This window comes from Danio rerio, chromosome 3, assembly GCF_049306965.1.
Source record: "Danio rerio strain Tuebingen ecotype United States chromosome 3, GRCz12tu, whole genome shotgun sequence".
NCBI lineage: Eukaryota > Metazoa > Chordata > Actinopteri > Cypriniformes > Danionidae > Danio > Danio rerio.
In genome coordinates this window covers 14,181,532-14,194,689 of record NC_133178.1, presented here as the reverse complement: position 1 = coordinate 14,194,689, position 13,158 = coordinate 14,181,532, and the positions used below count along the sequence as shown (strand labels likewise).

Below are 13,158 nucleotides of genomic sequence, written 5' to 3'. Positions count from 1 at the left end.
TTATTCCAGTACTGTAAATTACTGCCATGTTTTGGCTGTGGGTTGTCACAGTACATTATGACACTGTTGGCACTTGAAACCAAACTCGCATTATGAAACACAATAGCAAGTTGGGATTTGGATTTCTGTCAACACGCTCGCTGGCTGATCAAATTAACTAGCCGATTAAGTGGCACAATGTTTTTTTTTTAATTGTGTAACTGACGCGCGTGTGTTAAACAGACTGTGTTTTAGTGTTTCTGTTTTCTGTCTCAGAGTCTTTAAAATTCTTGCTCAGTTCTTCACTGCTTCTGCCTGAAGGCTAAATCTGTTTCATGCTGATCTCCCACTTCTATCTGTTGTTCTGTCTATCTATCTGACTCTCTGTCTGTCTGTCTGTCTGTCTGTCCGTCCGTCCGTCCGTCCATTCATCCATCCATCCATCCATCCATCCATCCATCCATCCATCCATCCATCCATCCATCCAACCAACAAATGGTTCCTGTGGGTCATTGAATTTCTGTAATAGAAACTGAAAGTCAGGGAATTTTTTATGTTTATATATCATGTTTATATCTTTTTTTGTTGTTGTTGTTATTACAGTTTTTCTCAGTGGCTTTGGTGCATTTTTCACAACACTATTTACATTGCAGAATGCATTTCTCAAAACAATAAGTACAAACTGCAAAACCTAGTTGATAACCTGCAAAAGTGCGTCACTTGCTTAAAATGGATAGTTCATTCCTCAAAAGCAAGTATTTATGTCAATGAAAGTGTCATTGTCATCCGGATGAAAAGTCCTGACACCATTGTTTATGAACAAGATAGTCAAATGGCTTTCTCATGTTTTTATTTTTACAGTTTACTCTGTTAGTTTTTTCCAATGCAAAAAAGTCAGATTTTGGTGACACTTGCTGAAAATGTTTGCACAGCCATTTAAAAAATACAGTAAAGTTAGACATCACTGCATTTAGTGAAGTATCTGAGTACAAGACACTGAATATGTATGTTTCACATTTTTACTGTAAATGGTCGTTGCAATTCTAATGTATTCACAGCATTGTGCAAAAGAATAAATACACCCTTATTTACAACAAACATAAATGTCCTTTGTAAACAATATTGCATTACATATTGGAACTGAACCTACAACATGCACAGGTCTGTAAATCATTCATGAAAATGTTCATTTTAGGTAACATTTTCAGGGGGGAAAAAAAAGATTAAATTTTTTTAAATAAAATTTGCTTGATAGATTTTGACAACTAGCTCAACATTTTTGGATGTAATGACTTAAGTAATGAAATGAGGACTAATAGTTTATATGGAATGACTTTTCAGCATTTACAAGTTTAGTTCATTTTGACTGACACGACATGAGAAAATAATAATGTTATAAAGCAGCAGAGTTGTATGAAAGCAATTGATGCATGTCCAAAAGCATCGGCAATGTGTTGGAAGGAATTAGAAACTGCTACTATGTGCACAAATGACTAATTAATTTGAGAAGTGCATTAACTGTTGTGCAAATGTAAATAGTGTTGTGAGAAATGCACTAAAGCGACAAAACCGTAAATTTTAGTTTGAGTTTATGAAAATGTTAATATTGTTTGTTTTCAAAATCTGAGGTAAATTATTCATTTTTGTTGACATGGTGGGTGTTAAAGTTCTGAAAAATGCTAGCTAAAATCTTTTTTATGGGTTATTATTTTAACAAATTTTTCAAATATCATATTGTATAAAACACAACAGTGGCCAATTTTTAATTCAATTCATGAATTTAGCTTTTATTCTGAAAGTCATGCTTGAATGCAACTCTGGAAAAAAAAAATAAGCGTCCACTTCAAAGTTATTGTCACGATCATCAGCGATCCAGCCTGTGCAGATCACTGATAAAAATGTAGATCACTATGAGGACTACAAATCCACAGATATATGGACTACAAGATCCAGTCATGCACCACTAACACACCTGGCCTAGATCCCTATGATTGCAGACACAGCTGAAGCTACTCATCAACTGATTACTAAGACTATTTATAGAGGACATACGCACACTTCAGTGCTGAGTCTTGTTATACTGAACTGTGAACATTACAACGTGTTTTCCTTGCCTTCCATGTTTGAACCTTGCTTTGTTTTGTTTGTTCCACGTTGTCTGCTGCCTGCCTTTTGACCATCTGCCTGTTTATTGACCACGACTCTGGATTGCCCGTATATCTGTTTGCTCCTGTGTTGACTGTTGGTTGCCTGACCATTCTCTTTTCAATAAGCCTGCATTTGGATCCACACTCCTTTTGTCCAGCGTCCACTTCACATTACAGGTATGATGATCATATTTCTAAAATTTGTCATAAATATATGTCTTTAAATAAAATATTAAATTGTGTTGTTTCCAATATTGACGTATTTTCTACATGTTAAATTAAAATATGATCATTTAAAATTTTTAATTGCTGCACCAGGAAAGAGCATCCTCTACATAAAAAGTATAGCCAATACTGGCTAAATGCGCTGACATATAACGCCAAGGTGCTCATGCCTCACAGTGACCCGAGTTTGGATCCCAGCTCGAGGTCCTTTTCCGATCCTTCTGCTCCCCATGATTTCCTGTCAATTCTCTATACTGTTCTATCCATTAAAGGGTAAAATCCTCTAAAGAAAATGTGTTTATATATATATATGTCGTATACCAGAATAATTGGTGGTTCATTTTTCTGTGGCGACAAATTTCTTTGTATTTAGTTTTTACTGTCCTCATATATATATATATATATATATATATATATATATATATATATATATATACAAGATAACGTTTATATATACAACATACATATATATACAAGATAAATAAAAAAATAAACTGTAAAATACTTTTTTCATAAATATTTTAATTTTGAACTAACCCAGCTATTGAGTTAAAACAACCCACCATTTCATTTTTAGAATGTACATATAATTGAAGACAAAATTATTAGCTTTCCTGTAAACTTTTTATTCTTTTCAAGTGCTGTACCTATTTTATTTTGCTTATGGAGAAATATAAAACATAATAAATATAAAAACGGTCAATATTATTAAAATTTGTTCTTTTGATTCTGTACAGAACAAACTACTGTTGTCCAATGACCTGCCTAATTAAGCATAATTAACCTAATTAACCTTATTACTTTAATACCAGCATCTAATAAAATATCTAGTAAAATATTATTTACTGTCATCGGAATGACAAAAAAAATAGTTATTAGAATTAGCTATTTAACCTATTATGTTTAAAAATGTGTACAAATTGTTAGACAGCACTTCACAAGAATATCTCAAATAATAACTTGACTTCTAGTTGATCATTCGGTATTAGAAGTGGCTTATATAAAAGGCAAAGACCTCTAGATTTAGACTTATTTTACCAAAATAAAATATGATCATGCCTTGATTTTTAATTATTTAATTAGGAAAGAAAGGTCTGACTTTTGGAAAAAATAATGAATATTGTGTGTGACTCCGATGAGCTTGGAGGACTGCATCCATACATCTCTGCAATGACTCAAATAACTTATTAATAAAGTCATCTGGAATGGCCAAGAACACGATCTTGCAGGACTCCACTCTTGCAGGAGTTCATCAAGAATCTTTGGATTTATCTTCAATGCCTCCTCCTTCATCGTACCCCAGACATGCTCAATAATGTTCAATAATGGACTGAGCTGGCCAATCCTGGAGCACTTTAAACTTCTTTGCTTTCAGAAAACTTTGCTGTAGAGACTGAAATATAAGTAGGAGTGATATCCTACTAAAGAATTTGCCCTCTCCTGTGGTTTATATTGTAATGGCCAGCACAAATGTCTTGATACCTCAGGCTGTCTATGTTGCCATCCACTCTGCAGATCTCTCACACACCCCCATACTGAATGTAACCCCAAACCATGATTTTTCCTTCACCAAACTTGACTGATTTCCATGAGAGTCTCGTGTCCATGGAGGTCCCAATAGGTCTTCTGCAGTATTTATGATGATTGGGGTGCAGCTCAACAGATGATTCATCTGAGAAATCCACCTTCTGCCACTTTTCCAAATGATCAACTAGAAGTCAACTCTTAGATCTGGGATCAACGACAAGACGTTTGCCAGGTAGTGTATGCATTTCAGTGAAATGTCAAATATATTCCAGCAAAAGCAAAACATTTTATAGCTTTTTAAATATATTTAAGAATGCAACAATAATTTAAAAGCTTTTTGTATCCACTATGAAAATAAATAATGGGTTCCATCATCAACAAATATCTAAATGTTCACAAGAATTTAAAAAAAATATATATCTCAAATGTCTGTCTGTCTGCCTAAAACTCTCTCTCATGCCTCATCAGTGCTATCATGTTCCCTTTTATTCACAGGAGATCAGTGGTCCTGATGAGAAGCACATCACCGTTTCACAGTCAGTCACTGTGTCACTCAGACACTGATGGATTATCAGAGAGAGAGAGAGAAAGAGTGTCCGTATCACACATTTCCACAAGAGCTTCATAGAAAAAAAGCACAGTATCTCATATCACAGTATCAACGAGTGCCAGATTATTCACATATCTCCTCGCTCTGCGCCAGAACAAAGTATATTCGCTCCTTCCAAAGTTAAGATTATGCAAAAGCGACGCAGCAAATGAGAGTTAAGGGGTGGAGAGGAGGTGGCGAGAGCAACAGGAAGAGAGTGAAAAGGTTAATGTGCATGCATACATGAGTACATTAATACTTAACGCAGAATGATTGCACACACACTTACAGAGAGAGAGAAAGAAAAAGAAAAGAAAAGAGAAATGAGGAGGAACGGCAAACCAGCAACTTTATGTAAATTCTGCATCGACAAAATCTACGAGGAAACAGATTAACGCTGCAAAGAAGGGGTTAACGATGAACTGCCTAATTACCAGAGAGACGGAAAGAGAGGGAGGGGTTTGCAAAGAGAGGGACAAAACAAATATAAGGAATAACGCCGGGAGATTAAATTACATAAGAAGTTATGCAGACAAAGATAAAGAGAAAGGATTTTTTGGGGTTGTTGCTGTTTCTTACCTTTGATTGTGTGAGTATGAAAGAGTCCCTCATAAACAAGTGAATTCCAAAGCACAGGGGTCTGCACTAACAGGTGGTGCAAGAGAAGGAGATAGAGAATGAGAGAGGGAGAGAGAGAGAGTGAGAGGAGGGGGAGGGAGAAAGAGAGAGAGAGAGGAGGAGGAGAGCCGGAGATAGAGAGAAGTGTAGCATAACATCAAACACTCTATAGGATTACATATGCAGAAATGTGAAGAGTGAGAAGAAGAGAGGGATGAAGGGTTTAGGGGGTAAAAAGAGAGAGGGAAGAATGGGAGGAGGAATTTATTTGTTAGAATGCGCCACAGAAGGAGATATTGATGGACGGATGGGAAAGAGAAAGTGTATTTGGACTGAGCCACATGTGTTACAATTGCACTTGCACAACGGCTAATTCCATTTCCTGTGGGCATGTTTTTTGTGTTTGTTTTTGTCTCCCGCTCCCCTTTTCTTGCTGTCATACTGGGTTTGCAATGCGATGTTAGACTACATGCTTTAATCCGCAATGTCAATATTGCCATGCAGGGGTTCTGTATGAGGGACTTTATTAAGGATTTAGACTTTTCTTAAAGGGACAATTCACCTAAAATAGGGAAATTCACAAATTAATTTGCTTAAAATAGTATTTAAAGGGATAGTTCACATGAAAATTAAATCTCTATTATTATTCACTCATCTTCTACATCTTATAAACCTGTTGGGATTTTCTCACAAAGGAAGATATACTGAAGAATGTTATAAAAAACAGACATTGACTGTTTTTTCCAATCCCATTCTTCATTTAACCGTAGAAAGACATTCACAAACAAATGTAAATATGATGAAATATTCATTTTTGGGTGAGCTATTGCTTTAAAAACAAACATGTTAATGTATAAATACAAAAACCTGCAAAAGGTTGTCTTGTTTTTTTTCAGGAAATGAAATCTTTGTGTCTATCTTGTTTTTATAACCTTAGGCTGTAAGGTGTTGTGGCGACTTGGAAAAACTGATATTTAATGTAACACGCTGACCTTTCCAAGATGGTGAATACGTAAAACCTAGTGCCTGGAGCAGTTGAATGTAGCATTGAAATATACATCTATGCCTTTGTGGAAAACAAAGAAAAATATGTTTCTGCCACACAGGATCACGGGAAATACGTGTCTTAGCCTACATTTCTGCGAAACTGCAAAAATATACATATGAATGGAGTTTCTAGGTAAAATGAATGCGTGTGAAAAATGATTTTACGTGTCCGCCGTTCTTGCTGTCTTGAGTATTGGAACTGAACTTTGGCAGTTGATGATGAAGTTACACGAGAACACGAGGATGCAAGATCACCGAAGAACGCATATTGAGAAATCTCACGGCAATCTCACGGCAATTTGTGACTTTTTGATTTAGTGGCTAATTCGTATGAATTCAAACAATCTCATTTGTACAATTTAGTAGGACTTGCTTATACCCCAATGACTGTTGCATTTAGAAGCGAGGTTTAGTGCAACGGCTCCTTTTTAAAATCGCACATTTTTTTATGACTGAACTTGCAAGAATTTGCTTGAATTAGCCACTAAATTGACAAAACGTAATATAGTTATTTTCCTCATGAGATCAGGCTTGTTATATTTGTGCTGCAGAGCACTCGGGTTTGAGTCCGGTAAAGCACGCAAAAGAGATGACAGCTATGTAAAATCAAGGTAAATTTATGTGGCGGCAGAGTACGTTTCTACTACATTTAGGTGCTTTTAAAAACACCATTGGTTGTATTTAGGAAAGGGTTTATATCAGTGGTTTTGCTTCTCATGGAAGTTTATCTAAACCTACAACAAAACCTAACTACAAGTAACATATTTCAGATATGCAAAATGTAGACAGCGCAGTCCAGTAAATTTGTCATCTGAAACGTGCATTGAAATGTACCTAGAGCAATGAATTTTATTACTTTTGAACTAAATAACAGGGTGAGAATGTGGTAAAAATCAGACAAGGGCTTTTCTTTTTCTGGGTTGTTTTTTAAAATTGTCAGTTGGGTTTAGGGAAGTGGGTGAGCGCGTCAATCTGTGCTTTTGAAAATATTATTGCTCAGGTTTAGGGAGGGAGGAGGGTGGTTCAGTTGATCGGTCAGTCAGTCAGTCATTCTTGCAGTCAAACAGTAAGTCAACAGCGACCTCTGGTGGATTTACAAGAGAACAGCAGGCACGAATGGCACTCCCGAGAGAAATTTAAGATCTAAAAAAGACTGAACACCGACCTCTAGTGGATTTGCAAAACAAAAACTGCAAAAATACATAGCTCCTGGGACGTATTTGGTGCTCTCCAAAAATGTACATAGGGATTTGTTTTCGGAATGAGCCTGGGTTGCATAATTCCAATGAGCCCATTTTTGTTCATAGAGTAAAAGTAAATGAGGTAGAAAACAACATGCGACCCTAATGACGTTGATTCTACTGACGAAATTATACTCATTCTAAAAAGTAAGAAAGAATGAATGAAAGAAAGAAAGAAAGAAAGAAAGAAAGAAAGAAAGAAAGAAAGAAAGAAAGAAAGAAAGAAAGGTTTAGAATGACATGACATCAATATATTTTTTAAGTGAGCTGTCCATTTGAATTAATTTGAATCCTCCACTGAGTCACTGATAAAGAAGTCATAGTGTACTGTCACAGTCACTGTCTGGTTATTGTTTATGTCTGTGTTTTGCTTCCAGCTGAAATACATATGATCAGATTGCTTTCAAAGCGCAAACGCTCATGGGGCTAAATGCATTCAGACAGGCACAATAGACAAACTACTGATGAAAACATGAGATTGTTATGGAAGAAAGAGGATGGAAATCAGCTTTTCATGCATACATTTGTATTATGTTTGAATTCATTTTTGCCATCTATTTCATTGACATACTTTCTCACTTGTAAGTCACGTAACATAGGTTCATTCATTCACCACTTGTTCGTTACACTGAGCGCTCCTGCAAAAGTGATGAAGAGTGTGACAAAATATGAGCAAAGGGACTCAATGAAATCTGAACACAAATTGTCACAAGAGATGAATTTCAATGCATGTTAACACCAGGAGACAGTAATGAGTCTTGGCTGGCCACTTGTGATTGGATCACTGAACATGCATGTTAATACCAGATGAAAACAAGAGTCAAGGGGACAAGTCACTTTAAAGGAACACTCTACTTTTTTGAAAATAGGCTCATTTTACAACTCCCCTGGAGTTAATTAGTTGAGTTTTACCATTTTAAATCCATTGAGCTGATCTCTGGGTCAGGCAAGAACACTTTTAGCTTAGCTTAGCATAGATCATTGAATTAGATTAGACTATTTGCATTTTACTCAAAAATGGCCAAAAAGTGTTGATAATTTCCCTATTTAAAGACTGATTTTGTTTTGTAGATACATTAAGGGTGATGAAAAATGAATAGTTGCTATTTTACATGGCTACTCATACCGGCATACAATTCAAGGAACTTTGCTGCTGTACCACTGCTACAGCAGGCACAATTTTATTACGCAACACTTAGAAATCTTGCAATCGTGGACACATTTGCAAGAGGCAATTCAAAACTATTTTCAGGTGCTGTACATCATGCACCAACAGAAGAGATAAAATTTATATAGGAAAATTATCAATGTTGGTCATTTTGATGCTAATTGTCTAATCCAATTAAATTATTTCTGCTAAGCTAAGCATATCGCAGATCGACTGAACGGCTTTAAAAATGGTCAAACTTAACTGTTTAACTCCGGGGGAATTATAAAATGAGCCGATTTTCAAAAACATAACAAAAAAAAACATACGTTTGGTAACTTTAGAGTAAATACCAGTTCTCACTATTAGAGTAAATACAGTTCTAACTACTGGCTTACATCCCTTATTATTATTGCTTACAAAGATATTGGCTGTTTTTTATTTTATTTATTTTATTGATTTATCATTTTATTCATTATTATTATTGCTTATTATTAAGATATTGGTTGTTTATTATTTTATTTATTTTTTTACTATATCATTTTATTTTATTATTATCATTTCCTATTGTTAAGATATTTATATATATATATATTTTTTTATTATTATTTTTAAGATATTAGCTATTTATTATTTTATTTATTTTATTATTATTATATCATGTTATTCTGTTATTATTATTGCTTATTAAGATATTAGCCGTTTATTATTCTATTTATTTTATTATTATCATTATATCACGTTATTCTATTATTATTATTATTATTATTTTTATTATTGCTTATTAAGATATTAGCCGTTTATTATTCTATTTATTTTATTATTATCATTATATCACGTTATTCTATTATTATTATTATTATTATTATTGCTTATTATTAAGATATTAGCCGTTTATTATTCTATTTATTTTATTATTATCATTATATCACGTTATTCTATTACTATTATTATTGCTTATTAAGATATTAGCCGTTTATTATTATATTTATTTTATTATTATTATATCACGTTATTCTATTATTATTATTGCTTATTAATATATTAGGCGTTTATTATTTTATTTTTATTTTTATTATTATTATATCATGTTATTCTATCATTATTATTGCTTATTATTAAGATATTGGCTGTTTATTATTTTATTATTAAATCATGTTATTCTATTATTATTATTATTGCATATCATTAAGATATTAGCTGTTTATTATTTATATGTATTTTATTAGTTTATCATTTTATTCTATTATTATTATTATTATTATTATTATTATTATTATTATTAGTAGTAGTAGTAGTAGTAGTAGTAGTATTGCTTATTATTAAGATATTGGCTGCTTATTATTTTATTTGTTTTATCAGTTTATCAATTTATTCTACATCCCTTATTCAATATCTAAATCCAACTATAAACTTATTAGCTATAAGCAACAAATTATAAGCTTATTAAGCTAAAAGTCTTAATTAATAGATTGTTAAGAAAAATTAAGTATGACCATTATATCTTATTGGATACACTTTAATTAAGGTACCAATTCTCAGTATTAACTACATGTTTATAACCTGCTTATTATTAAGATATTGGATGTTAGTACTCATAAGGTACATATTTTGCATGATCTTCCACCCCTCATTAAATATTTAAACCTACCAAATACTACATTACTAACAATTAATAAGCAACACATTAGTAGTTTAATGATCAAAAAGTCTTAGTTAATGATTTATTAATAACCTTAAAAATATAGCATGACCATTCTTTTGTAGATAAAATTAAGACATCATACATTAAGTTTGAGCGAGCAAGAAATGGCATTCATTTTTAGGTGAACTGTCCCTTTAAGAGGACTCTAAATCCTTCATACAGTCACTGATAAAGAAACCCCGCTTATTAATGTTGACAGTGCAAATGAATGTGTGCAGACAAAAATAATATCGCAAACACACTTGCACAGAGAACAATCCCTTTATCCCTGTTCATAAGTACCGCACGTACCCGTTTCCGTACAGTATAAGGGATTTGCATGCATTTATGTGTGTTATGTTAGCTGTTGTCCGTGTTTCAGTGGTGCAAGGGTTCTCACTACAGTTACATGTGCCAAGGGCAGCATCTGTCTCTCTCCCTCTATATAATTTGCTCTAATGACGCCTAATGATACATGCGTGAGGACACACAATCCTACACACACACACACAATATGAAAGCACACACAAACGTGCATTGCAAAATCAGAATGTATTTTTCAGAAAAGAACTCGATGATCTTATTCCATCTTAACTCCCTTGCTCTAGTCTGGAGGGATTAAAAGATGGTCTGTGGCATGAGCAGTCCTTCATTCCTTTGTTTTACCTCATTAAAAATCTCTCCTGGCTTGATCCCCCTTTTTTTCCCTCAATGCGTTCCCCCCTTTCTCTTCCCACTCACTCCCACTTGCTGTCTCTCTTTCCATTTCCTCCCAGAGGATTTTTTTTGTCTCTTTCTCTGGCATGCTAAAATACGATGCGATTGAGAGACTGAGAATGTTTTTTGTGCATTATATTCTTTTGTATCACCTTGGATCCGTCCGTATATTGGCTGCTCATGAAATCCTCAGTGTTGTGGCTTTTTCTTAATACATTTCGTTTTAGGATGCTATCACGCTGATCAGAGTGGCTCTGCGGCCCAGATGTAATGAAAGCAGAGTGAAGCGTCTGGCAGATAGCAAACGGTGAAGAAAGCTTCCACGCAGGCCCGCCGTCCCAATTAACCAGCCACTGATCAGCACCCTAGCATGTGATCTTTATTGTATGAGAACACACCAGTATTAACGTATGCAGATCAATGGCTAATTTGACTACTGTAATTAGGTTCGTTTACTGTCAGCTGTCGAGGTCAAGTGCTACTGGATTAGAAAATGCCTGGGGTAGTTACTGATCGAGTTGCTGGTAAGACGACTTAAACTAGTTGAGTTCAAACGCCAGCGATTTTGAGCTGCATGGGACTGGTTTTGATGTGCTGGTATTACATTTCATACCTTGTAGAATGCGGATATTACATGATTGCTATCACCAGAGCTTATCGGCTCCTGTCATCATTAAAACACTGCACAAAACATTACATGACATTGTTGGTGCTTCTTTAAGAGCTGTTGTGGCTCGGTTTTGCGTCTTATATTTAATCATTTTAACTCTCGCTCTTAAGAAAACACGTTTGACCAATTTCTTTGGTTAACTGTGGTCTTGAAACCACTCCAAACTAAATTTGAGGGTTTTTATTTTTGTAGTTTATTTTGTTAGTGACACTTCAACTACAGGTTTATTGCCTGCCTATTATAAAGGTATTAACTGTTTATTAGCACTCATAAAGTATGAGCTTATTTTACCTGCCTCATTCTACCCAATACCAAAACCCAACTACTACCAACTATTAAATACCAGCTAATTATTAGTTTACTGAGCTAAACTTCTTAGTTTATGGTTGATTAAGAGCTTGAATTATACTTTAAAATTAAGTGTCATCATTTTGTTTTCATATTTTAAAAGGTTAAAGTAAGGAATTGATGTAAGTCAAAGCAAGAGAAGACATCCTATTTTTAGGGAGACTAGAGAATTGTTCAACAATCAATCAATTGATTTTTTTTTTTTTCTATTGCTTTTATTGGATTTTTCCTACGGGTTTGAAGTCCTGGTGTATATTGAGGAGGACGTGGCTTTTCAGAAATGTTAAATTGGGTTTTTGATTGTGGCAGTTGTCTGAATTGATTTGCTACTGATTTCATGCCGTTTGTTTGTCCTTTGAGTTTTAAAGGAATAATTCTTTCAAAAATGAGAATTGCCCCAGAATTTATGCTCCTCCAAGCAATTCTCAGTGTATATGCCTTTCTTCTTTTAAACAAAGTTTGAGAAGTTTTAATCTTTAAATTAAACCTGAGGTGTTAAGGTGTGCGTTATTTTCTAATAATTCAATATACCAGAGTCAATTATTCCACATGTGTTGTATTTTAAAACATTTGTCAGGTTTTGCTCCTGCATGTAGGACTAGTTTATCTCCATCCTTTAGCTTTGTTCTGATTTTTGACAATGGTAGCTGTGAAATAATTTAAATCATCAATCCAAGCTCATTCTGAAAATGTACCCCTATATACATGTCTGGACAGTGCAAAATACATCCCAGGAGTTACGTTTTTTTTTGTAGTTTTTGTTTTCTCGAATTCACCGCTGTGTATGCTTTTTCAGATCTCATATTTCGTTTGCAAGTGGCATTCTTGCCTGCTGTTCTCGCATAAATCCACCAGAGGCTGCTGTCGACTGACTTACTGATTACTGACTACTGACTGACCGACTGCGTTTTCAAAAGCACCAATTGACCCGCCCACTGACTTCTCTAAACCTAACCGAAAGTGTTTTCAAAAGCAATGCAGTAAAGGAAAGCCATGGTGGCAGCCTGAATTTGATTACTTTTTTTAGATTTAACCACATTCTCACTCTGTTATTTACTTGTTTATTTTATTTTTTGGCTTTTGCTTTTGTCTTACCTGCTTACTGTAACTGTTCTTCACCTAACTTAAACCCCATCATCACGGTCAACTCTTGTAATCGTGAAAAGGAATGACGTCATACCACCCCATAGCGTTCATTTTAAAGATGAAATGATGCCAT

The 13,158-nt window shown here is 34.3% G+C and overlaps 1 protein-coding gene and 1 long non-coding RNA gene across 9 annotated transcripts in view; one reads left to right on the top strand and one right to left on the bottom strand.

The window, feature by feature from the left end:
* The window catches only part of LOC137490042 (uncharacterized), an 846,477-nt gene that overhangs the window by 445,201 nt on the left and 388,118 nt on the right, over positions 1–13,158 (top strand). The window lies entirely within an intron of this gene.
* doc2a (double C2-like domains, alpha) overlaps positions 1–13,158 on the bottom strand; it is a 208,534-nt gene that overhangs the window by 162,187 nt on the left and 33,189 nt on the right. For 2 of the 8 annotated variants that reach the window (XM_021471373.3, XM_068218090.2), the window contains exon 1: positions 5,047–5,146. The exons of the other annotated variants lie outside the window; for them this stretch is intronic. The gene's annotated coding sequence lies outside the window, so the exon portion shown is untranslated. Of the gene's footprint in view, positions 1–5,046; positions 5,147–13,158 lie in introns of those variants that run through there. 8 annotated transcript variants of the gene reach the window in all.